This window comes from Sciurus vulgaris, assembly GCF_902686455.1.
Source record: "Sciurus vulgaris genome assembly, chromosome: X".
In the NCBI taxonomy this organism is placed as follows: Eukaryota; Metazoa; Chordata; class Mammalia; order Rodentia; family Sciuridae; genus Sciurus; species Sciurus vulgaris.
The window spans coordinates 23,871,719-23,895,166 of record NC_136471.1 but is presented as its reverse complement, the minus strand read 5'-3'; the positions used below and the strand labels follow the sequence as shown (position 1 = coordinate 23,895,166).

The window sequence follows — 23,448 nt, the reverse complement described above, 5'->3', positions numbered from 1 at the left end:
AAATCACTCATAAAGTAGTGGAAGAGAGGCAGGCAGAAAGACAAAAAGAAGGAACAGAATGTGGTGGGAGGTATGAAAGGGAGAGAGATTTATTCAGGGAGATAAGCTTTGGCAGATCCATGTGCCGAGTTCCCTAAGCCAGCAGGGTCAATTTAGAATTGATCTGGGAGACAAAGTTTGAATGTATTCTATACTTGTTTCTGCTCCCCACCAGCATGCTATATTTTGATGATTGGTCTTTTGGCACAAGACTAGAAAATGTATAACTGTGAAGGCAGAAAGCATCACACATATTAAACAGTGGTTGGTGCAACACACATTTAGTGTAGCTTACAGTGATCTGCATTTGCTCCATTTCAACCCACTGGACTGCTAGATAATGGGAATTGGAGCCTGAATGTCTAGGCTTGGGTAGAATACACCCCCTGGAAATTTTTTGAATCTCTATTTATCAAGCTCCCTGACTGATGTGAAAATCCATACAGCAGAGACAGAATCAACTTTTTTTTCTTCCAAAAGAAAACACTCCTTTTTCAGGTAGCTCATCCTCTAGGCTGCAGACTGAACACAATATTTTTAAGTCTAAGCATTAATTAGAGAGATAAAGAAATGTATCTCCCTTTGTTCAGAAGGAGAATTCTATTGAGCCTTTGACAATGAAGCTGCTTAAGGGACAGCCTGAGTTGCTGTTTCTGCACAGAGCTTCTGTAGAAGAAAGATAAAGAGCTCACCAGTGGAGGACTCTGGCTTCCTGCCATCTTCTTGCTGTTTTCTCTGGACTCCAGTGAGAAGTAGAGTCCTAAAAAGTAAATAAAAGGTCCATGAAGGCCAAAATGAAGCCTGTGACTCGAGGCCACACACCAGAATGCTCCACTGGGGCACCTAATTGCCTCAGAAAGTGTTTGTGAGTTTTTGTTCCCATTTTAGGCCCTGCTGTTTCCCCCTAGCCTCAGCTGACAGATTATAGTGAGTGCACAAAAAGACAGGCCACTCAGGAACCCAGCCAAGACGGGTTTCTCATAGGCACATAAGACTCCTTGAGGCCATACTACTAGTTTATCCTGGGAGTGGAAGGGAAGTCCATTTTACCCATCCACAGATAGTTTGCTTTAAGCAGTGTCCTTGATAACAGGGAAGAAGCCATAAACAGCAGTCCTCTCAAGATCACCTCCACTGGGTACTGAATGCAGGGTTGGGGATATCTCCCAACAATGTGCCAAGTGCCAACCTCAGGCAGCTCTCTGACTGTAATTCTGCGTCCTTTCCCTGAATGGATTATCCAGCTGAGCCACTCTACTACAGTCCTTGCTACCTTTAGGCCATTATCATACATCTCACTAGATCCTGCTAAGCCAGCCAAGACCTTTGCTTTTTCCTTTTTGGTGGGAAGAGAGATGAGCAGACTTAAAAGCTTTTAATTGTCATATAACATAAATATAGAATATTGCACAAATAGTTAAAGGTACAGCATGGTGAAATTTTACATCTAAACATATCCAGGTGATAGATTCCCAGATCAAAAAAATAATACATTACTCTACCCCAAAAGCTCTCCTGCTCCCATCCAGGTGCTATCACCCAAGAGTATGCATCAAGTCCTTTTAACTGTTTTTATGCTTTCTACAAATTGAACCCCATAATATGTATTCTTGTGTATGATTTCTTTTGTTCAATATTTTGTTTTAGAGGTTCATTTAGATGGTTAAACACAGTTTTAGAATGTTCATTCTCATTTCTGCTTATTGTATATTCATCCAAAGTAATACTGATTTTTTTTATCCAATCTAGTACTGAGGGGAAATTAGTTTTTCCCTATATTAGTTGTAATAAATAGGGTTGCAATGAACATTCTAGCACACGCATTTTGAATAACATATGTGTATTCTTATGTACTCTATCTACCCCATATCTGCCAAGCTCAATCAAGTCTGATTCCAAGTCTCACTAGATAGCAGCTGACAGGACTAATTATTGTTATTTTCAAATATCAAGTACAACAAAATATAGGATGGCCCTCATGTTCACACCCTACCTAATCTCCTCCTGATGAGTGTGGAGTTTACCTCTGATTTACTTTGAAATAGAAGATGGCAAAAGTAATGGACTTTCACTCCTGTAATTAAGCTACATTATTGTTATATATAGCTGTGGTGCTGAAATGTCACTACCATGATTACACACACACATGCACATGTGTGCATGTGGTGAAAGGAAAGGACCTATGGACAGGGCCACATAATAAGGAATTGCAGACAGCCTCTAGTTACAAAAAGTAGCCTCTAGTCCCTATCCAGCAAGAGAAAGGGAACTTGAATTCCACATCTGCAAGATGAAGTCTATCCAAAACTTGAATGAATTCATGAATAGATTCTTCCCTAGTTGAGATTCTAAATAAGGACACAGGTAGCTTGATTGCATCCTTATGAGACCCTGCACAGAGAACCTATTTAAGTAATGCCCTAAATGACCTACAGAAACTATGAGATAACAAATGTGTCCTATTTTAAGTCACTAACTTTGTGGTAACTCATTATAGACTGTATTTAGTTTCCTATTACTGCTTTAACATATCACCATAAACCTATTACTTAAAACAAGTTACATCTATTATTTTAAAATCCTGGAGTTCAGAAATCCTAAAACAAATGAGCTGGCTGGGTTGTGCTTCTTCAGGAGGCTCTAGGTGAGAATCTGCTTCCTTGCCTGTTCCAGCTTCCAGAGATCACCCACATTCCTTGGATGATGGATGCTCCTTCATCCATCTTCAAGGCCAGCAGTACAGAATCTTCAAGTCTTTGTCCCTCTAATCTCTTCTTACTTCCTCATAATGTCTTTTCTCATTCTGATCTTCTTACCTCCCTTTTATCAAGACCCTTGGGATTACACAGGGTTCACACTCTATAATCCAGAATTATTTCCCCATAAAGATCTTTAACTTAGGCACATCCACAAAGTACCATTTGCATATAACATATTCAATTGATTCTTGGGAATTCATATGCAGACATCTTTGAAGGCCATTATGTTACCTACCATGCGCTGCAATAGAAAACTAATATACCAAATATCAAGAGAATCACTTTCTTTTCCAAAATGCTATTTGGCCCATTACATAAAATACTAGGGTTGTAGAAATTGTTCAAACAGCACCAAGTCCTTCCCTAAAGCTTCTGTTATATTCTAAAATTCATATAGCACTTCAACAAGTCATTTAATATCTTCCAAGTTCATCCTGGAAGTTCACTGATAGAACACCTTCATACTATAAGGAGAAAAGTATCTGTTTTTTCCCAGTTTTTATGAGGTAAAGATGAGTATTTACTGAGGAACATACTTAAGAAAGAGTCTTTCTTTTTATAGGCCAATGGTTTTGAGAAGAAAGGGAGCCAAGGGCATATGCCAGTTTTCTTTTAAGATTCTCCCAAACTGCCACAAAATTCTACTACCAACAAATTGGCCTTATGTGGCCACATCTGATAATGAAAGTACAAAGGTTGGGATGAGAGAAATGGGAGTACACTGTTGTAGGTTTTTTAAATACTATACATGAAGTGATATAACTTCAAGGTAGACTGTGATAAGTTAAAGATGTTTACTATAAACCCTAAAGTAACCTCTAGAATAAAACAAGGAGTTATAGCCAATAGGCCATTAAGGGAAGTAAAATTAAATCATAATTCAAAAGAATGAAGAAAAAGAAATGGGAAACAAAGAATAGATGGTACAAATAGAAAGCAAATAGCAAGATGATAGATTTAAACTAACCATATCAATATTTGTATTCTATGTAAATTATCTAAAAATCTAAATTAAAAGGCAAATTTGTCAAATTGGATAGAAAAGCAAGACCTGACCATATGTCTTTTGAATCTAGAAAATATAAATAAGTTGAAAGCAAAAAATGGGAAAATATATATCATGTTTACACAAATCATATTAATACCAGAAAGATTCAAAATTTCAGAATAATACCAGGGATAATGAAATTATGAAATAATCTAATCATTTCATAATTATAAAGTATTCATGTCATTAAGATGACATAACAATCCTAGACATTTATATATCTAATAATAAAGCTTTAATATACATGCAGCAAAGAGTGAGAGAACAGCAAGGACAAATAGACAAATCCAAAATTATAGTTAAGTATATCAACACCCCTCTCTCAACAACTAATAGAACAAGTTGGCAGAAAATCAGAATATAAAATTTTTGAACCATACAACCAATTTATCCTAATTGATATTTATAGAGCATTCCACTCAACAGCAAAATATGAAGTATTTTCATATACATCTAGAATATTTACCCAGATAGACCATATTCTGGGTCATAAAACAAGTTTCAACACATTTCAAAGAATTCAAGTCACAAAAAGTATATTCCTTGTTCACAATGAATTTGAATGATAAATCAGTATAGTATTCCTCCCTTATCTGTGGGGGATACATTCCATGATTCCCAGAGGGTGCCTGAATATCTATGGATAGTACCAAACCATATATATATACAAAAACAACTTCTTGCTTTCAAATTAGCACTTTATGGCTTCTCTTTAGCATATCTGAATTGCCAGTATCACTACTCTTTTTATCCCTGGAGGCATTATAAATTGAAATAAGGGTTACTTGAACATGAACATTACAGTTTTTATGACAATCTAATAACCAAGGTGGCTACTAACTGATCAACCGGTGGGTAGGGTATACAATGTGGATATGCTGGACAAAAGGATGATTCACATTCCAAGCCAGACAGAGCAGGATAGTGCAAAATTTCACCACACTATTCAGAATGGTGTGCAATTTAAAATTTATGAATTGTTTATTTCTGGAATTTTCCATTTAATACCTTCAGACTGGGGTTGACCAGGGTAACTGAAACTGCAGAAAACCAAAGTGTGGACAAGGGGGACTACTATAATGGAAAAATATATGAAAAAAATTTCTACTATTTGGAAATTAAATAACACACTTCTAAATAACTCATGGTTCAAGGAATAATTCAAGAAGAAAATTATAAAGTATTATGAATAAAATGAAAATGAGAAAAAACTTATATCAAAATATTGAGTCACTACAAAGGCAGTCCTTAGAGGGAAATTCATAGCAGTCAAGACCTATGTTAGAAAACACGATGCATTTCAAATCAGTGACCTCAGTTTCTACCTTAAGAAACTAGATGAATGACATGTATATCTAAATTAAGAAGAAAGAAAAGAAAATCAGAGCAGAGAGGACAGGAATAGAAGAATTACAAAGGGGTGACACTTTGGGGGTATTGAATATGCTCATCTTAGTTATAGTGATGGTTTCACAGACACACACACAAATGTCAAAACTTATCATTGTATGTGGTTATATTAGGTATTCAAATTATATCTCAATAAAGCAGTTTTTTAAACACAACCCAGAAAAATATTAAGTGTTCTCTTTGTTTCAAGTTGGCAGTTTATTTCTTTAAGTACCTATGGAGTTCTTGAGCCTTTTCCAATTTAACAATGATCCATCACAAAAGAGAGGAGGAGGAAAATGCAGGTGGCTATTTGCCAAACGGATATAATAAAACCTGAATCTGCTAACTTCACAGAGTCCTATGAAGATCAAAAGTGATAATGAACAGAACTCATTACAAAGTAAGAAAGTGTTATAAAAATGTAAGGGCTTATCTCACTAGTTCCAGATTTCCTGGTGAAGTGAATGATAGTACTAACTAGGACCAAATTTGGAAGTGCACAGAATTTTTCTTTGATCCTCTGTCCTGGCCCTGATGTCCTTATGCTGAGTTTCCCAAGGCCAGAGAAGACTTAAATAGGTCTCATACTGCCAAATCTTTCTTTTCCTCTCTGATAAACTCCTATCAGGCTTTCAATTTCCCCTGGAGACACTGCTTTCAACTAAATAATAGTAGGTTCTAAATAAGAATAAGAAATTCAGAGAAGTGGATTGCTTAAAAGCTATTTATTAATGTTATTGTTGATTCTGAGTGGCTTACTGTGCCTTAACACTTTTTAATGCTAATTTCAAAAACATTCTTCATTGACAGGCTCTTACTACAGGGTGTCATTTGAAGGCAGACGGCCCCTTACTCAGTTTACTCCTTTCAGAGACTGAAAATGTCTTGGAAATTCCTTCTACTAAGTGTACAATGCTTCAGTTTTTCTGCTCTAGTTATTTTATTACAAGCCAGGGATCTATTACATAAGCATTACTAGAACTCCTATAAATCTCCTTTCTCTCCTCCAATCCATGTGTGCACACCTTTAGAAATAATAAGAAAACAAAGCAGTTCTAATCAGTAACAGCATTGTGATGTACAATTTTATCCCTTATATATCACTTTGGGATTATAATTAAATCGTTAAAATGCATTGCTAATCTGTAAATCTGGGCTCATTAGCATAAGTGTACTCCATAATTACTAAACACAGGATGCGTGCTTTTGACTTTAATAGACTTTTTCAACTATTAAGCCTATCTGAATGTGACTCTCTACATGGTGGCTCAAGAGCTTCTAAAGGAGCTCTCTCCAATTTTGTTTTGTTATGCCAGGCCAGTAATATTGGTTTTCTTTTTCTTTTTTCCAGAACCAGTAATAGATTCACACAGGCCACTCTACGCCTCCAATAATCACTCTTAACCAGTTTTTTTTTAACATATCTCTACTGAGATAGTCTATCTCTATGTTTTCAAATAAAGTATAAAATATAGACTTATTGATAGGTTCAGTCCCCATGAGTCTTCCTAAGAAAATTTTCAAAAAAGACAATCTAGTCAGCTGGCAACTTCACTTGCCCTTGAATCTTTCATCACCCAAATATTTTTTGGATGGCACAGTTATAGATTTACTGCATTGAGGATGGATTTTTGGTTTATTGTTTGCATGTTTGTTTTCATGCTGTTAACTCTCAGTTTATCATTGTTTGAGAATGAGGCCATAATGGAACACCCAGGAATATTTTTTAAATTTTATTATTTTTATTTTTATAGACTGCATTTTGATTCATTGTACACAAATGGGGACATCATTTCATTTCTATGGTTGTACATGATGTAGATTCATACCATTCATGTAATCATACATGTACATAGGGAAATGATGTCTGTCTCATTCCACTATTTTTCATACCCACCCCTCTACATAATCTAAAGTTCCTCCATTTTTCTCTCACCACTCACCCCCCCACTCCCATGATGTATCATCATCCACTTATCAGGGGAAAACATTTGGCCTTTGGTTTTTTGGGATTGGTTTATTTCACTTAGCAAGATGTTCTCCATTTATCTGCAAATACCATATTATTCTTCTTTATGGCTGAATAATATTCCATGGTGTATATTTGAAAGACATTCACTGTACTGTATACTGCTTACCTCCACTGCCAACTAGGTGTTCACATTCTCGCCAGGCTAGTCATTGTTCACTCTTCCCTAGCAGCACTCTGCACTGCATGTTCCTCTCTGGGGCCACAGGATTTGGTTGCAGGTATCCACTCCCTTCCACCATGGATCTATAATCCACCAACCTCCCCAGCCATAATCACCAAAGTGGAGAAAAAGACTTGAGATTAAAAGAAAACTATCTCTTCTTTCCCATTGTCTACCTTTTATCATCTGCTATATTGGCACTTCTCTGTCCTCTCTCTAGGCTTGTAATATGGCAGCAGGCTTGGGGAAACACAGTAGAAGAAACTGGAGGTCTCTACAAATTGGAAATATCTCAACTGTTTATCCTGTCTTTGGCTCCAAGGTCACTGTATTGGTGGAGTGAGATTTGAAAATGCTTTTTTTTCTTGCAAAAATTCACCAATAAGTAGGGAATCCTTTCTCTTTATTTCTAGTTCTTCTCTTCTCTCTCTCTCCTTACCACTACCCCCAAAAGAAAAAAAAAACATCCAATGAAGGCAATAAATGGTTTTTTTGAGTGATGAGGTGCTAAATATATCTTCTAAATCTAAATTCAAGAGTTCCTGAATTCCCCCTAAAACAACTAGCTGATATGATTCTTCCTTTCTTCTTTTTTAAAAGTTGTATTTTTAACCGACAATAGTGACCCTACTGTGCAATAATACACCAAAGCTTCCTGTTTTTATCCATCTATAACTTAGTACCCATTGCTCAGTCTCTCCCCATCACTCCCTCCCCTTTACTCTCCCCATCCCCTGGCAACCAGTATTCTACTCTCAACTTCCATGACATTAGCTTTTCCTTAGCTTCCACCAGTGAGGTCATGTAGTATTTGTCATTTTGTGCCTACATTATTTTACTTAACATGATGCCCTTCAGCTTTATCCATGTTGATACAAATAAAAGGATTTCATCCTTTCATGGCTTAATAGTATTTCTTTGTGTGTATATGCCACAGGGCTCCTCCTAACACTGTTCCTATGGGATCTTTGGAGCCAAATATGCAAATTAATCAGTTCTGGGCTATCATCAGAAGATGTGATCGCTTCCTATTGCATTCATTTCCTAAGGGCCTGGACTTTGGTATGTGGCCATAATAATATTTTTAAATCAATCTAGGGGATGGAGTAGATCCGCCTGACAACCAATCCCCCATACATTTCCCCTCAGAAGAGACAAGCTGCAGAGTTGAAAACAGAACTAGCTGGCAAATCATTCTGGCCTTTAAGTTTCCAAGCTGAAGCCCTTAGAAAAAGGGGATTCTCTAGTAAAGACAAAATGCCTTAGCCCAAACTGTGAAGGGAGATAGCTGTTCCCAATTTGGGGAAATAAGAGAGAGGGATGGTGTCTACCTCACTTACTGACCCTACCTGTAGGGCAGCAGCAAGATACCAGAACTTGAGATTTGTAGATCTTCAGAAAAAGAAGAATCCAGAACTCTCCACTTTCTGCTTACAGGCCAGGAAATAGCAAGTTCCCACAGAAGAAAAGGCAATGGGGACCCCAAATGAAAAGGGGAGAGAGAGGAGAGAATGTGGGCTGACTGCACACACCTAGTAGACCTTATCTTCTGTCCTCACTTCCTGTCTGCTGCCTGGGACTCTTCTGTACCTCAACCCTTTTTATTTCTAAATTATTTCATTGGTATATTATAATTATAGATAATAGTAAGATTTGTTGTTACATACTCATACAATACTTCTATTGAGAAAAGAAAGTTTTATCATTTTGAGCAGGAATGTAGCTGCCAGTGTAACTATAGTGAATATTCCCTATTAGTACCTCAAAATATGGGTGTATTCTTCTCTCTCTAGATTAGATAGACTTCCTATGGGTTTTCTTAGTCTAAGGGACAAAAAGAAATAAATACCCCACTTTCCTGAGAGGAAGTGCCAGAAAGACAGAGACTATAGGACATGGATAAAATCCATACATTGTAACATTCTTTTTCATCTTAATGGATCAGTTCATTTTAAAACACTTATTTGGGAGCTGGAGTTGTAGCTTAGTAGTATAGCATTTGCCTAGCATGTGTGAGGCACTGGGTTCAATTCTCAGCACCACATATAAATAAGTAAAATAAAGGTCCATTGGCAACTAAAAATATTTTTAAAACACACTTATTTGGCATAAAATATTAATTTTTGAATATTATATTTCAAAACATGTATAGTTTGTTTTGAAATCTGGCATTAAATGCCTTTTAAATTCCAAAAGGTATTGAAAAGCACATTATATTAAAAATATAAAATGCACTCTGTTTACCTTAATATTAAAGAATCCAATCTACAAAATGCAAAATTGGAAAAACTGGGCATGGCACATTTTAGCCCATGAAAGGATTAGAATTTCCACACTGAAATGAAAATACTTGGAGCTTTATGTAAATGAAACACAAACTATGGAATCTCAGTGGAAATCGTTATAATTCTAAAAGCATTCTATTTAACAAATTCTGGAAGAAACATATCATCTGGTAATGTGTCAGATCTATAGAAAAAAATTAATATGAAGCTTCTGGGTAAATTTTAAAGATATATCTTTCTGAAAATTACTATGCTTTATTTTTATATTCTTGCATCATATTTTCTGACATTTTAAATTATATTTTAGAAGTTTGAATTCATATAGCTTAAAGGTGTTGATCTGAAAGCCTTCAAGAAACTGGAATTCTACAACAGGAATGTATGTAATTAAAAAAAAGGCACTGGTAAATATATACAAAGTAAATATGAGATATGACCTACAAATCTTAAGGCAAGAACTTCAAATTTATATTTATAGCCCTTGTTTTTATTAATTATATGGAATTCTAATATTCCAGGTATCACTGATGCCCAGGAGGAAAATTAAAACCTATGAATGTCACTGCATTAAAATACTATTCAGAAAAAAAATCATTTACTAAACTGCAAACTTTCATCAATGGCACACAATATGATATATACAGTTGTTAAATGAATGTTAAAATGATACAAAGAGAGGAAGAGCAAAAAATCAAAACTTTACTATAAGGACATAATTCAATAGAGTTAAAAATAATTGAATGTATAAAAAAAATGAAGTTCCAGTATTACTAGAAATTAAATACTAGTAGTCCTGAATATTTCATTCAGCTATAAATCATATACATGAATCATGTACCATGTATATGAAACAGAAATTTGGAAAATGAGCATCTGAATCATTCCATCATCAATCCTTCCATCTTTTTTATTTCCTGCCTCTACCAGGAAAAAGGTGATAGTGGAAAGTCTTCACTTTCTAAAAACTAAGAGCAACTGCTAAGAGACAATGGCACTTAAATTGAAAGCAAACAAATAAGTGGATGAAGCTATCCATCAGACAAATACTTATTTAACCACATAGAATGAGGAGTTATGAATGATCTTAGAATAAATAAATCTAGCTGCATATTCTTAGTGGGATGCAGCTCAGAACAAAAGGAACTGTACAGAAAATCTTGAACTTTATTCTATACTTTTCTCTACCAGATTAAGCAAAGACTTTTATATTTACTGTGTTAGGAATAAAAATATTTAGAAATGAATTTTATACCATTAGAAATGAGGTGAAAATAACAATGTGAAAGAAGAAAAAGCACAAATCTTTTCCAGCTCTTTGCACTGAAATGACCAGAGAGCAACAATACCCCCACAGTGCCCTCTAGTGCTCAGATTCTGGTCTCTGATGCTATTTTCCACTGAAAGGAATCCTGGCTCCTTGCAGAACTGAGTGGATTCCAAGTCTGGGGAAGAAAGGTACAGGTGAGCCCAGAAAAACTTCTTGTGCTAGAAAGCAAGAGGAGTTTCAAGTATTAGAGGATATTGTTAAAAGGACACAGGAGTGAATTTTAGGAGTGAATTCTTAAAAGGCTCCTATTGTACAAAGTTGTGACAATCTAAGCATCAAGAAAGTAAATAATGACTGTGACTGAAATACAGTAACTCTATGAGCAGCCATGCTTGCATAATGATACACAAAGAGAAACAGTAACACATGATTCTAAAAGTAGGTGAATAGACTAGGATATATTTCTATGAAGTCCTATTTCTCATTCATGAGGCTCTATTGATTAATCTATTGTATCAATGTAGACTATAGAAACCGGCATGGTAAATATTTCAGTTTAAGGGAATTTTCTGACTCCCAGAGAATATCAGAATGGCCCATAAACTGTGATTTTGAATCATACAAAGCCAAACAAGATATTAAGATATCTGAAATTCAACTGACTATCAAATTAGGTATCCCTAAGATATGTATGGTTCTAAGAACATAAACAAATGGGAAAGGCACTAACATAACTTAAGATTCATCCACTTCCAAATTCTTTAAGATGAGGAGAAATATATTAAAATACAATATGGTTTCATGAACTGGGATGGAAGCTGCAGCATTTACACAATGTATGCAACTTTAACTGAGGGAAGTGCACTCAGACACTGATCACTTGCCTCTTGAAATTATAGAATCACTCATCAAACAATCAAAAAATAGGGTCCAGCATGCCTTTTCAGGGTTGTGCATGAGAATCCAATAGGCCTTCAGGCCTAAATCAAATGTCCGCATTGATCTGGTATGATAATTCTTTCCTAGATACGATAAATTTTAATTAGAGAAATGTTTACAAGAAGTAACCCAATGTATTTTTATTATTAAGAGGAAAGTATGCATATTTGATATTTTTATATCTGTGATTCATGAGAAATTCATCTAGTTAATGACAGCCTTATAACTGGAAATATGTAATTAATTTGGAGTTATGATTTCAAAGTACATTTTTGTTTTTTCAGTATTGAAACATCTAAGACCTTTAGGTTCATCATTTTTATATAATTTGTTTAATTTTTAAGAAGTGTTTCATTCCCAAGATTTTTCAGGTGACTAAAATATTTCAATAGGACATGCTTGAGGTGACACAGCTGCTCACGCTGCTTCCCACACAGACTCTAAGTCCACAGTACACATCCCTCTATTCTGTTACCAGGCCCTCTCCACCCCAGTCACACAATGAAATCTCACTAAGAAGAAACCTGCTTGAACATCAACTGCCTGTCTCCCCTACCCTGTTTCCCAAACCTTAACAGGAATCTTGGGACCTTTAAGGTCTTCTTCCTTGTCCTAGCTCAAGCACTCCACTTAAGGTAAACATGGGTAAATGGGACAGGTGATGGAATAATCAAAAAGGCCTAATTCAGCTGGGTATAATGGCACACACCTGTAATCTCGGCAGCTCCCAAGGCTGAGGCAAGAGGACTGCAAGTTCAAAGCCGGCCTCAGCAACTTAACAAGGCCATAAGCAACTAAGGGAGACCCTGTCTCAAAATAACACTTAAAAATGCTGGGGATGTGGTTCAGTGGTAAAAAGTGTTCCTGGGTTGAATCCCTGATATGCAAAAAAAAAAAAAAAAAAAAGCCTAATTTTCCAGTATATCATTTTCTCAGTGTGTGCCAGCTACTTTCTTTGTGTTGTGTATGATTCAAGGAATATGTTACAAATGTGATATAGGACATGACTGTATTCAAAATACCTTTACCTACCTGAAAATTATTTTATTGACTGTTTACGGGTAATAAGATACTCCCATGTCTTTGTTGTAATGTACTTTTTTTTCTGAATGGCCTAAGGTTTTCCTCTGCAGTAGGGACAATACTACTATTATTGCTGTTTTTAACAAATGGTCCAGGAATAAGTTTTTCCCTGGGGAGTTCCTCTTAACATGAAATCAGGCCATGGTTTTTATTTTACATGACAAAATTTTCAACATGTATCTAAAGCTATAAAAAACAAATGTCAAATGCACTTCTTTACCACTCTTGAAGCCCTGGCAAAGTGAAAGCAGAAGTAAAATCACACCATTAAGCAAGAACTAAGTACATTCTGCCATGAAGGAGATCTTAAGTGATCTAAAGCCCTTCAAATTATGAATTAACCTGTGATGGTCAAGTTACTGGAGTGTGGCACTCAATCTACATGAAATTGTTCTCCAGCTAGCAGTACAGTAGTTTCCCTCAAATGTTGAAGGATACCTTTCAAGGGATACCTGTAGTTCCTCTCAATATGTGTGCCAGCTACAGACCAACACTGGACTCCACACCAAGATATCAATACCAGCCAGGGACTACATCTATGCAAGGGTGTGCTAGAAAACAAACTGCCTCAAACTCAACATGCCAGATTCTATGAAGTTTCCTAGACCTCCTCACACTACTGTGTGGACCCCAGAACACCAAAAGAAACATACATCTAATTGCAAGTCTAGCTGACCTATGAATCAAAAAACAAGGGATTCAAGCCACAACTCCATCAAAAGAGGGTAAACTCAACTCCTCTATAAACCACAGATACAACCTAAGATTTTAAAGGCTAGATAGGAACCCAAAACCCTCTGTCATCTTCAGTCTAAAAGAGAAAAGGATCCATCCATTACTCAGTGAGGTGAAGATCATAATAATCTCTCAAAGAAATCCAAGGACAGGTAACTTCAGGACTGGCTATATGAACTTGAAAACAACTGAGCTAGTATCAACTAAATCTACTTAACCATGCTCATTTTGCTTACTATTGGAGTTCGGCATCATCCACCAGGAAGGTCTTTCCTACCTTCCACCATGTCCATTTCCCTGGACTCTCTCTTATGGTGATGACAAACAAGTATAACCTTTCATGCAGTATACTCAAAGCCAAGTTCATGTACAAGTAAAAACATATGACTCCAGGGGAATATCAGAGACCCACAGAGGATAATCTATGAGGAGGAAAGTAGATCCTCCCTTAGGAGGCATTGTCACATATCAGTGATTAGAAAAGTATCTGCAAAATGGTAGATTCCTAATATTTCATTAGAAAAACATGAACTCCCTTTAATATACTTTTTTCTTTTGCAGTCCTAGGGGTGGAACCCAGGACCTTGCACATGCCTAGCTGGTGCTCTACCACTGAGATACACTTCCAGCCCTCCCTTTCACATGGATATTATCAGCTTATCTTTTAAATAGCCTTTTAGATTTTTGGTAAATTTTTTGTACTAATTGTATACTACTAAGTGTCAAATGTCTTACTTTTTCTACCTGAGGTCATGAGGATCCTCATCCCCTGTTACCACAATTCTTACAAAGGGGTCTTAGGTCATACTTGCACATAAAAGCTTAATATTTTGCTGCAAGGATCTGTGCTGTGGTGTGCTGGTAGACTCCAGCCTCTGCTTAATACTTCTCTATTTCTTTCCTGTAAAGCACTTCTCACAAACAGCCAAGACATAATTAAAAATTCTGAATGTGCACTCTTTTTTTCCACAACAACTTAAAGAAAATTAAGAAAGCTACATTTTATGCACACCTGAGTTTGGGACTGAGATTCATTGCTGCTGCAGGTGCACGTGAATGGCATTTCTAAATATGGAAGCATGAACTAATTCCTATTGGCAGCTTCTAGGGAAGCAGGCTACGAAGTCTAAAGAAAGCAAGGTGGGAAAGAAGAGCCAAGACAGGAACCCAAGTGTGTCTGTAAATACAGATGCACACCTACCAAGGCATGGTGCAGCCAGGCAGAAGGCAGGGGCCTGAAAGTTTTCATTCCCAGAACCAATGAACAAGTTACATTTTTAGATGCTTGCTGCAGACTCGCACAGGGAAGGCCTGAGATTTAGGGATGCTTTGGACAGGTTTTTCAAATTATTTGTTTAACATTAACTGAACTGTTTCTATTAGGAAACAGTCATTTATTAATTTGCATCCACTGGATGAAGCTATTTTAGCAGCTCATTTCCTACTTCATCCTTGCTCTCCATTGTTCATTTGCAAATTTTTCAAACAAAACAATTTTTTGAGAGTCATATTAAATGATTTTAAAGTTTAGTTAACTAATAAATCTGTTGTTACTATTATCAGCACTATGTCATACATTATTAAGTGTCAGAATTTCAGCTGACTGTGACTGTAAAGTGAGATTTTGGTGGTGGTGTTTGGTTTTCCTTTTTAATTTTCACTTGAGGATGTTGTCAACTTTGGAAAGAACAGAACCAATTTACATGTCACCAGTTCTGTGAAGTTGTGTATAGAAACCTGCACAAACTGGCACTACATTCCTGGTTTATTCCAGTGCTGTTTTAGGGCCTATCTAGATTGGCACCTTGGAAAGCCTTCCAGCTGGCTGCCTCTTAATTGGCCACCTGGCCTGGGTGAGGGGAGAAGGCCCTGTGGGCTTAAGGGTACTGCTCAAGAGCAGACACTTCATCTCTCGAATTGCCATGATGGAAAAAAAAAATGAATTTTCTGGCACATTTCTGCAGAAGGAGATATGTTTCTATGATAGCCCCTCTGGCTGGTGCTTCTCTCAGTGGATCAGGTACCTGAGTTGACAGTGGTGTTACCTTATGCTCAGCACCTCCCTAAATTTGCATCTTGGTCCTATATACACAGTGGTGCTTCGTGAGAAGTGAGGATGGTTTCACTCAGGTATGGGAGTAAAAGGCAGAATTGCCATGGACTAGTAGTAGAAAAGGGATAGAAGGCAGTAAAGGAAGTAGGTTAGTCAATATGACTTACGTTCAAAGGCAAATTCATTAGGCCTACCCTGCTTAATCTAGGCATTGAGCATAACTTTCACCTGCCCTGTTCACAGTGGCACTTGGATATTCTCATCAGGGAGAGGGGCATGAACAGAAGCTGCTTCTGAGTCCCTACTCCCACCCTTCTCCTTAGGGATGACATCATCTGAATAAACCGTCCTACTTCTTCCACAGCCTGGACATGATCTCAAGACTCTGAGGAATATGAAAACCAGAACACCCTCTCGAAAAGGTTAAGGAGTTTTGTACAAAGGCCAGGGAATGGGGCACTAATCCTAGGTGGTTAAATGGATTGTTAAAACAAATCAGCCTTTTGGCTTCTTATCTGCCTAGCCCAAAACAGACTACTTGGGGATAAGAAATGCATATATGTGAAACACAAAACAAGGCAGTATGCTAGAGACTATAAAGTGTTTGCTCTTATATTTACCTGATATGTGCAGTCCCCAAAGGAGATGATTCTAAAAAGGGAAGGGAGGGTAATATGCACCCTCAATGCAATGGTTCTTAATCAGGGATGATTTTGTGTCCCCCTTAAGGCATCTGTCAATGTCTAAGGACATTTTTGGTTGTCACAACTCAGGGATGCCGCTGCAGCCAGTCTGCAGGGTCTAGTAAGCAGCTAAACACCCTACAAAAACACAGGACTACCCCCACCCAAAAGAACTATTTTACAAAATGTCAGTAGTACTGAGGTTGAAAAACTCTGGACTACAGCAGTGTTTTTCACACTTGGGTAGGCATCAGAATCAACTGAAATATTTATGAAGACACAGGGCTGGATCCAACCTCAGAGTTTTCAATAAAGCAGGTCTCAGGTATATTTAAGAATTAGTTTTTATAGCAAGTTCTCAGGGAATGCTAAGCCTACTGGTCTGGGTTGTTAGGAGAAATCCTAGTTCTTGGCTCACATCAGTTAATGTCTCAAGTGTGTAAACTTGCAGAGAGGAGCATTCCACTCTGACCACCTAGGAATGTAAACAACTGCCCCCAAGTTGACCTAGTGTTACCAAGGGAACCTGTATAGGGATCTGGTGGTCTGATCCCCCATGGCACATTGTGATTGGGCAAGAAACTTATAAAATGTATACCTGTTCCTACAATAAACGAGTTTGCAGGCTGATCACTACAAGCCTGCTTCTACCCAACTCCCAGAGTCTGGGGTCTTAACTCCGCAGCCCTTACCTACACCTGAGCTAGCCTGGCACCCCTACACTGGGTAGCAAACTTTTGACAGCCCCTGATTTAGTTTTTCCCCATTCAAATTGCCATCAAAATATTTTCCTTCTGGAGAATGTGGTTAGACCTGTGCACCTTTGTCTGGAGTATTCAGATGCTATCAATGCTCACAAAAGGAAGAAGCAAGTAGCTCCCTTTTAAGCAAGAGACTTCTCAGAGACTTAATTAAAGTTTGGGAAAGTATCCCAGGAGGTGGGGGTGGGAGGGGGTCAATAAAATTGATCCAAATAAATTCTTTGCACATACAAAATAAAATTCACATGCACAAAAAGAAATTTGATCAATAAATTAGTAAATTCAGAGTGAGGAGGGAGTAATTAACAGGCCCATTTAAAGTGCGGAATACATTAAATACAGAATGAGTGACTCCACTGGGACCACTGAAGCAGGAAACACCGATGCATTTGAGAAGCTGGAAGATTAGAAACGTATTTCAACCAGGAGAAAAGAGAAGAGAAAAGGGAGAGCTCAGAATGATGAAGATGCCAGGGGTGGGGGTATGTATCAGAGCCTTGGGAGACCTGAATTTTGAAATCCTATGAAAAGTTTAGCAAAAATAGAGGCACTTCAGTGTATATCCGAAGCACAAGAAACCTTTAAGCAATCTGTTACGAGAAGTATCCAAGCCCTGCCAGATCCTGAGCAATTAATGTGTCATATTGCTTGATATTAGAGCAAACAAAAGGTTTAACCAAGTCAGCTGGAGCAGAGATGATCTCATTGATCCAGAACAACCCCAGTATGATCTTGGATACCCTGGAAATCTAGAAGATACCCTACCAGAGAAACTGAGGCCACTGTAGACTCCAGTGTCAGTTCAAGTCAGAGCTAAGTACCATAAAGCTTCTGGTTGATGGAAGTAAACTTCTGAGACAGTTCCATATGGAGGCAAATGAAACTCAGTTCTTTCTCATACAGACATCACATCTGTATACTGACCACATTCTCCGAAACACATGGAGTATGAAGGAAACCAAATATATGACTAATGGTAGAGCTGTAAAGGTAGAAACTTCTGCTCTGATGATCAGGTTATATCTTATCTTTAAGCTACATGTATAGAGAGTAGGCTCCCAATAAATGTCATATCCCCTGCTTAGAGCTTGGTCAGAGTCCAGTTCCTCATTTCAGCCCCAAGCGAGCCACTTGGGGCTCCTGTTGGTAACTTTGCAATGAAAAGTTAAATTGGATCAGCCATAGATATGAATCATGTGATAATTCCTTTATATCTGGTGGAGAACCAGACCTCAACCATGAACTGCATAAACAAGAAGCAGACTTCTGTGGGTTCTCTCTTTATCACACACCCTGAGACTTCTGTGAAATTTAAACATTCGTTTATCATCTTCTAATAGAGCTCAGCTCAACTCTGCAAATTACTCTGAATTTATGAAGGACCAGGAAGTTGTTTTCACTTTCAATAGAGCCTGGTCCCCTGAGAACATTAAGAAGAATCTTTTCAAGCCTGGAATTAAACTCTGGTACCAGGGAAGGGGCCAGAATTCACTTCTAAAGACCTTGGGCTGGTGTCTCTGAAGTTCTCTGACCCTCGTTTTACTCACAGGAGTGTTGGGGCCCAGGCCTCAGTCTCAATGCAGTGGGTGGAAGGTTACTATGGTTAAAGCTGCTTTCTCTGTTTTTTTTTTTTGTTTTTTTTTTTTTTTTAATTTCCCTCTGCCGCTTTCAATCAGGCCTTCCTCATTAGCTGAATGAGAAGGTTTGCAGAGCCAAACCTGCAGCAGATTCCCTCAGGCGATGTTTTAGTTCTAGTGCTTCCCCAGGATTTAGGCATTAAAGCTCCTCCCAGAGTGAGATGACTTGCCACACATTTGGCTGACACCTGTCTATGAAGAAAGATGTCTGAAACCACTTTCCCAGAGCAGCCCTGAAGCAGTTCCAGTCAGTGAAGTCTTTAGCAGCCTTTCTTCCTTGTCAGGCACAGATCCTGCTGCAAGCCTGAGGACGAATTCCTAGTCTAGTGAGCCATTCCAACCTGCTGGTCAAGCCTGTGCTGTGACCACGGGTGGTTTACATGCTTCTCAATGTGTGAGGTCAGTTAAAAGACATGAAGCTTCAAACTCCCAGATGCTAACAAAGAGCAGGGCAGGCAGTCTAAACTCTTTGGACTGCAGTATCCCAGACAGGGAGGCACCCCACCCTGTAAAAGCTCCATGAAGAGGAAGCTCAGCACTCCATGGGGCATCCCCTTCCACTTTTGAACAACTCTTATGGTTAAAAGGCCACCCTTTGACCTAATCCCCATCTGCCTCCCTATATCTCCTGTGGAGCTACATGGAATATGTCTACTGATCCTGCTACCTGATGTTATTTTCATTTATGTACTGTCTTAGCAACTGTACCAGATGGTTTGTAAGGGCATTAATATGTCTCTTGTTTCTTATGCATCTCCATAATTTCTGTGGCCAATCCTAAAGCTACTGGGTAGTATTATTGGTTGTGCTTAAAGTCTCTTCACTTGAGGTCACCATCCCTCCCAACTCGCCCTCACTGAGTCTTAATTATGCTCATTTCAACTCCACCCCTCTGATCATATCAAAACTAACATGGAGAGGTAAAGTTCATAGTCATCCTTGAGAAATAGCCATAGGAATAAAAGTGAACTGCTTGAACTCCAATCTCATTATCCCTCCATCTCTCTCTCTCTCTCTCTCTCTCTCTCTCTCTCTCTCTCTCTCACACACACACATGCGCACACACACACACACACACACACACACACACATTCACTCACTCACTATCACCAGTCTTTGAATCTAGGTAAATGTCAGCAAAAAATGAATTTTAAAGTCACCCTTAAAGGGGGGAACACAAATCTCAAAATTCCATTTAGAGTCTGAGTAGGGTGAGTGAAAAATAAAACAGGATCATTTTGCACTTCCATCCTTAGAGCATCATCAGAAGAACACCAGCAATGGATCTCTCTCCCTCTACCACCAGCATCTGTGAGTCAGTCTATACACAAATTGACTATATGCAGGACATAGCAACACTGCCCTCTTTGAATGGCCTTTTGTGTTTTCCACAAACCCAACTCCTACCACTCTTTGAGCCCTTTGTTCAATATGACAACTTCCAGTAAGTGCTCCCTCCTTTCCTGAGCTCATGATACTTTGTTTCCTCATGTAGACTGCACCCTGTGCAAAAGAAAGAACTGTGATGGTGATACTTCTGCATTTACCTCAAGGCTTAGTACAGGAAGGGGCACATGCAGTGCTTAATTAAATTCATATTTGATTTAGAAACATCTAGAAGGGAAACCCAACAGTGAATAGGATAGACAGCTTAGTGTAAGATCCCTGCATTATCAAGATGATGTTTAAGCACTGATCAGGTGCAAAGCACCCATCATCTTGATGTGAGAAAACCCACTTGACAAAAGAGGTCAAACTCCTCTCTTCTTACAAACCCCAAACATACAATCTGTTCTTCACACCCAAAATTCTACTTGTCTCATCCTGGAGTCCCTTGATCAATATGGCCCTTGTGAACTGTCTTCCAGCAGTGGGGTTGGTTTTCCTTTGCCATTCACATCCTCATATTTAGGATATAATATTTGTGAAAATTACAGGTGAAGCAGGAGGCATAGCTTGGGGGTCTGTATCCACCTTCAACAGAAAACATTGTGATGTTCTCTTGGAGAAACTGCCTGGTTTGTAAGGGCCTTCTTATAGCAAGCAAGAAAACGAGCTTAGTATGTAAGAAAGTATGTGTATATACTTGGCATGATAGCATAACAATTCCTGATGAGATTTCATTAAGCTCTAAGAGTATCTGTGGATACAGAATGTGGCTTGCGAGCCCATGGAGTAGAAAGAACCAGGTATATTGTGCACTATGAATATTTCTGATGCTTTTTGCATTCCATTTGCTTGATATGATCTTCTCACACCCCTCATTACTAGCTCTGTCTTGGTCTTCAGTATTTGCCCTAAATGCACCCACTCCCAATTTACCAGTCAGAGAAGTTACCGTCCAAATTTCTTACCTCTGTTTGCTTTCATAGCATTTCTCGTGATCTGTAATTTTAAAAATATATTCACTTATTTTGTCTATATTTTCACACTTAAAATATAATAAACTCCAGTAAAGATAGGACTATGTCTGTTTCGCCCACCACTGTGTCCCATAGGGCCTAGCACAAAAGGTACTCCAATAATCCTTGGGATAAATCATTATGAAATTGTAACAGAGAAGAAAATATAGAGAATTTCAAGTCAGACGAGTTGGATTCCAGTTTGAGCTTGCTATTTACCAGCTGTGTGATGTCAGACAAATTGCTGAACCTCCCTGGCCCTCAGTTTTTTCATTTTTAATATGAATATCTCCTACCTCACAATGCTGCTTGGAGGGAAAAAATAAGATAATGAGTGGGAAAGTACTTGGTAAAATGTAGAGTCCTATACAAACTTTCTCTCCTTGGTCTGTGTATATTTCAGACACACTTAACTTTACAAAAACCATGTGTGTGTGCATTGGAGAGAGGGGAGGGAAGCCAAAGAGCAGGAAACGGACGCCAAGGGAGCTGTACTTAATCATAATAACCATTAGTATTGACTTTGGTGCCATCTTAAAGGAGCCATTTGTTATAAGAACCAATAGTCAAAACCCCAAGTCAGCCAGGCTTTGTCTTATGAGCTCTAAAAATAATGGTATTTTGCTGTTCATCTGTTTTAATTTTCCAAATTCAAATGCAATTTGAAATCAATTCAAAAATTGATTTCTTTCTTCTAAACAAAGAGATGTTAAAAGGAGAAAGGAAGGAAGGAAGTAGGAAGGACAGACAGACCCGGCTTTTCAGTGAATTACATAATAATACCCCCAAAAGCAGGAGGCCAAAGCAGTAATTATTCCCCTACCTGAGAAGGATGAAAGGAAAATGGGTGAGAATTATGACAACAGGAACAATATATAAAACCTCTCCAGAGCCAAGGCCAGCAAATCACTTACCCGCAGCTTCAACAATCACATAGAAAAGCCTGAAGAAACACAGTTAAGGTCAATTGGCTCCCGGTTTTTAAAGTGCCACCTCATTTTCATCAGCTCCCCATACCATTCTATAGCTCCAGCTGGCAAACTGGCTAAGAGAGATTAGAGTCGTTTTCTTTTTATTAAGCAGCTTGAACACAAAGCAGTAACAGTTGAGTGATGTTGCAGTTAAGACAGCTTTGGAGGTGGTCAGCAGATTACATTCCAGTCAGGCCTTCTGAGAGTGTGTTCACTTAGGTATGGTCACTACAAATCAAGGTCTGGCACTCTAACTGGTAAGACCTTGGTATTGTCAATTCCCCCAGTCTCTGGTGACTGATTCAAAATAGAGAAGCTCACAATAAACAGACTGATAAAATGGACCTTCAAGTTATTCATATATGATGGTGGGATGAAGCTATCCAACAACCAGAAACACACTTACACCCACTATTAGGTCTCTAGGAAAGAACTTTTTTTCCTTTTGTCTGGGACTTTCTCCTATATCCTTGCCTGGCTGAGTCTTTCTTATCACTCAGGTTTCTACTCAAACGTCACCACCTCAGAGAAGTGTTTTCTGATGACCTTTCTTCTAACATTGCCCACTCCATCAGTCACTATCCTGCTGCCATGTTTTCATGTCTTCATGGCACATACTTAACATTATAGTAATTGTTTACTGTTTGAGTCTCCTGTTTGAGACAGGACAGAGACCCAGAATGGAGGAGATTGAGTAGCTGCAGGTCAGAGCAGTTAACAGGCTGTGTATGGAAAGACAAATGCTGGAAGCCAGGAAAGAAAGGCTTTGCCGTGTGTGTGTGTGTGTGTGTGTGTGTATGAGCAGCCTGGGCATATTAATGGAATTAACATGAATCAAGTGTTTACTATATAGTAGCCACTTTTCACATATTATCATTATGGGTTTCCAAAAGATTAAACACTATGTCAATGGCCTCAAGGAATATTTATTCCCTAACTCAAATACCTATGGAGGGGAAAGACTACTGCTCCAATGCCTAGGAGAGAGCTGGAGGAGAATCTCATATTTACTCCTCTCCACCATAGGAAGATCTAATATTTATTGGGTCATAGTAACAAGAAGGCAGGGTCACTTTGTTGAAAGGATAAAGGTGGACTTATCTCTTTTCTTTCTAGAATTTTCTCAGATCCTCATTCTATAAGTCTTTCTGAGTAGAGATTCTAAACTGCAGACCATGTTCACCATTTTCCACCTTCTGAGG

At 38.2% G+C, this 23,448-nt stretch overlaps 1 long non-coding RNA gene across 1 annotated transcript in view; it reads right to left on the bottom strand.

Moving 5' to 3' along the window:
* LOC306650955 overlaps positions 1-23,448 on the bottom strand; it is a 189,819-nt gene that overhangs the window by 9,185 nt on the left and 157,186 nt on the right. Inside the window, exon 6 of the long non-coding RNA XR_013761065.1 lies at positions 732-799. This is a non-coding gene — a long non-coding RNA (uncharacterized lncRNA). The remainder of the gene's footprint in view (positions 1-731; positions 800-23,448) is intronic.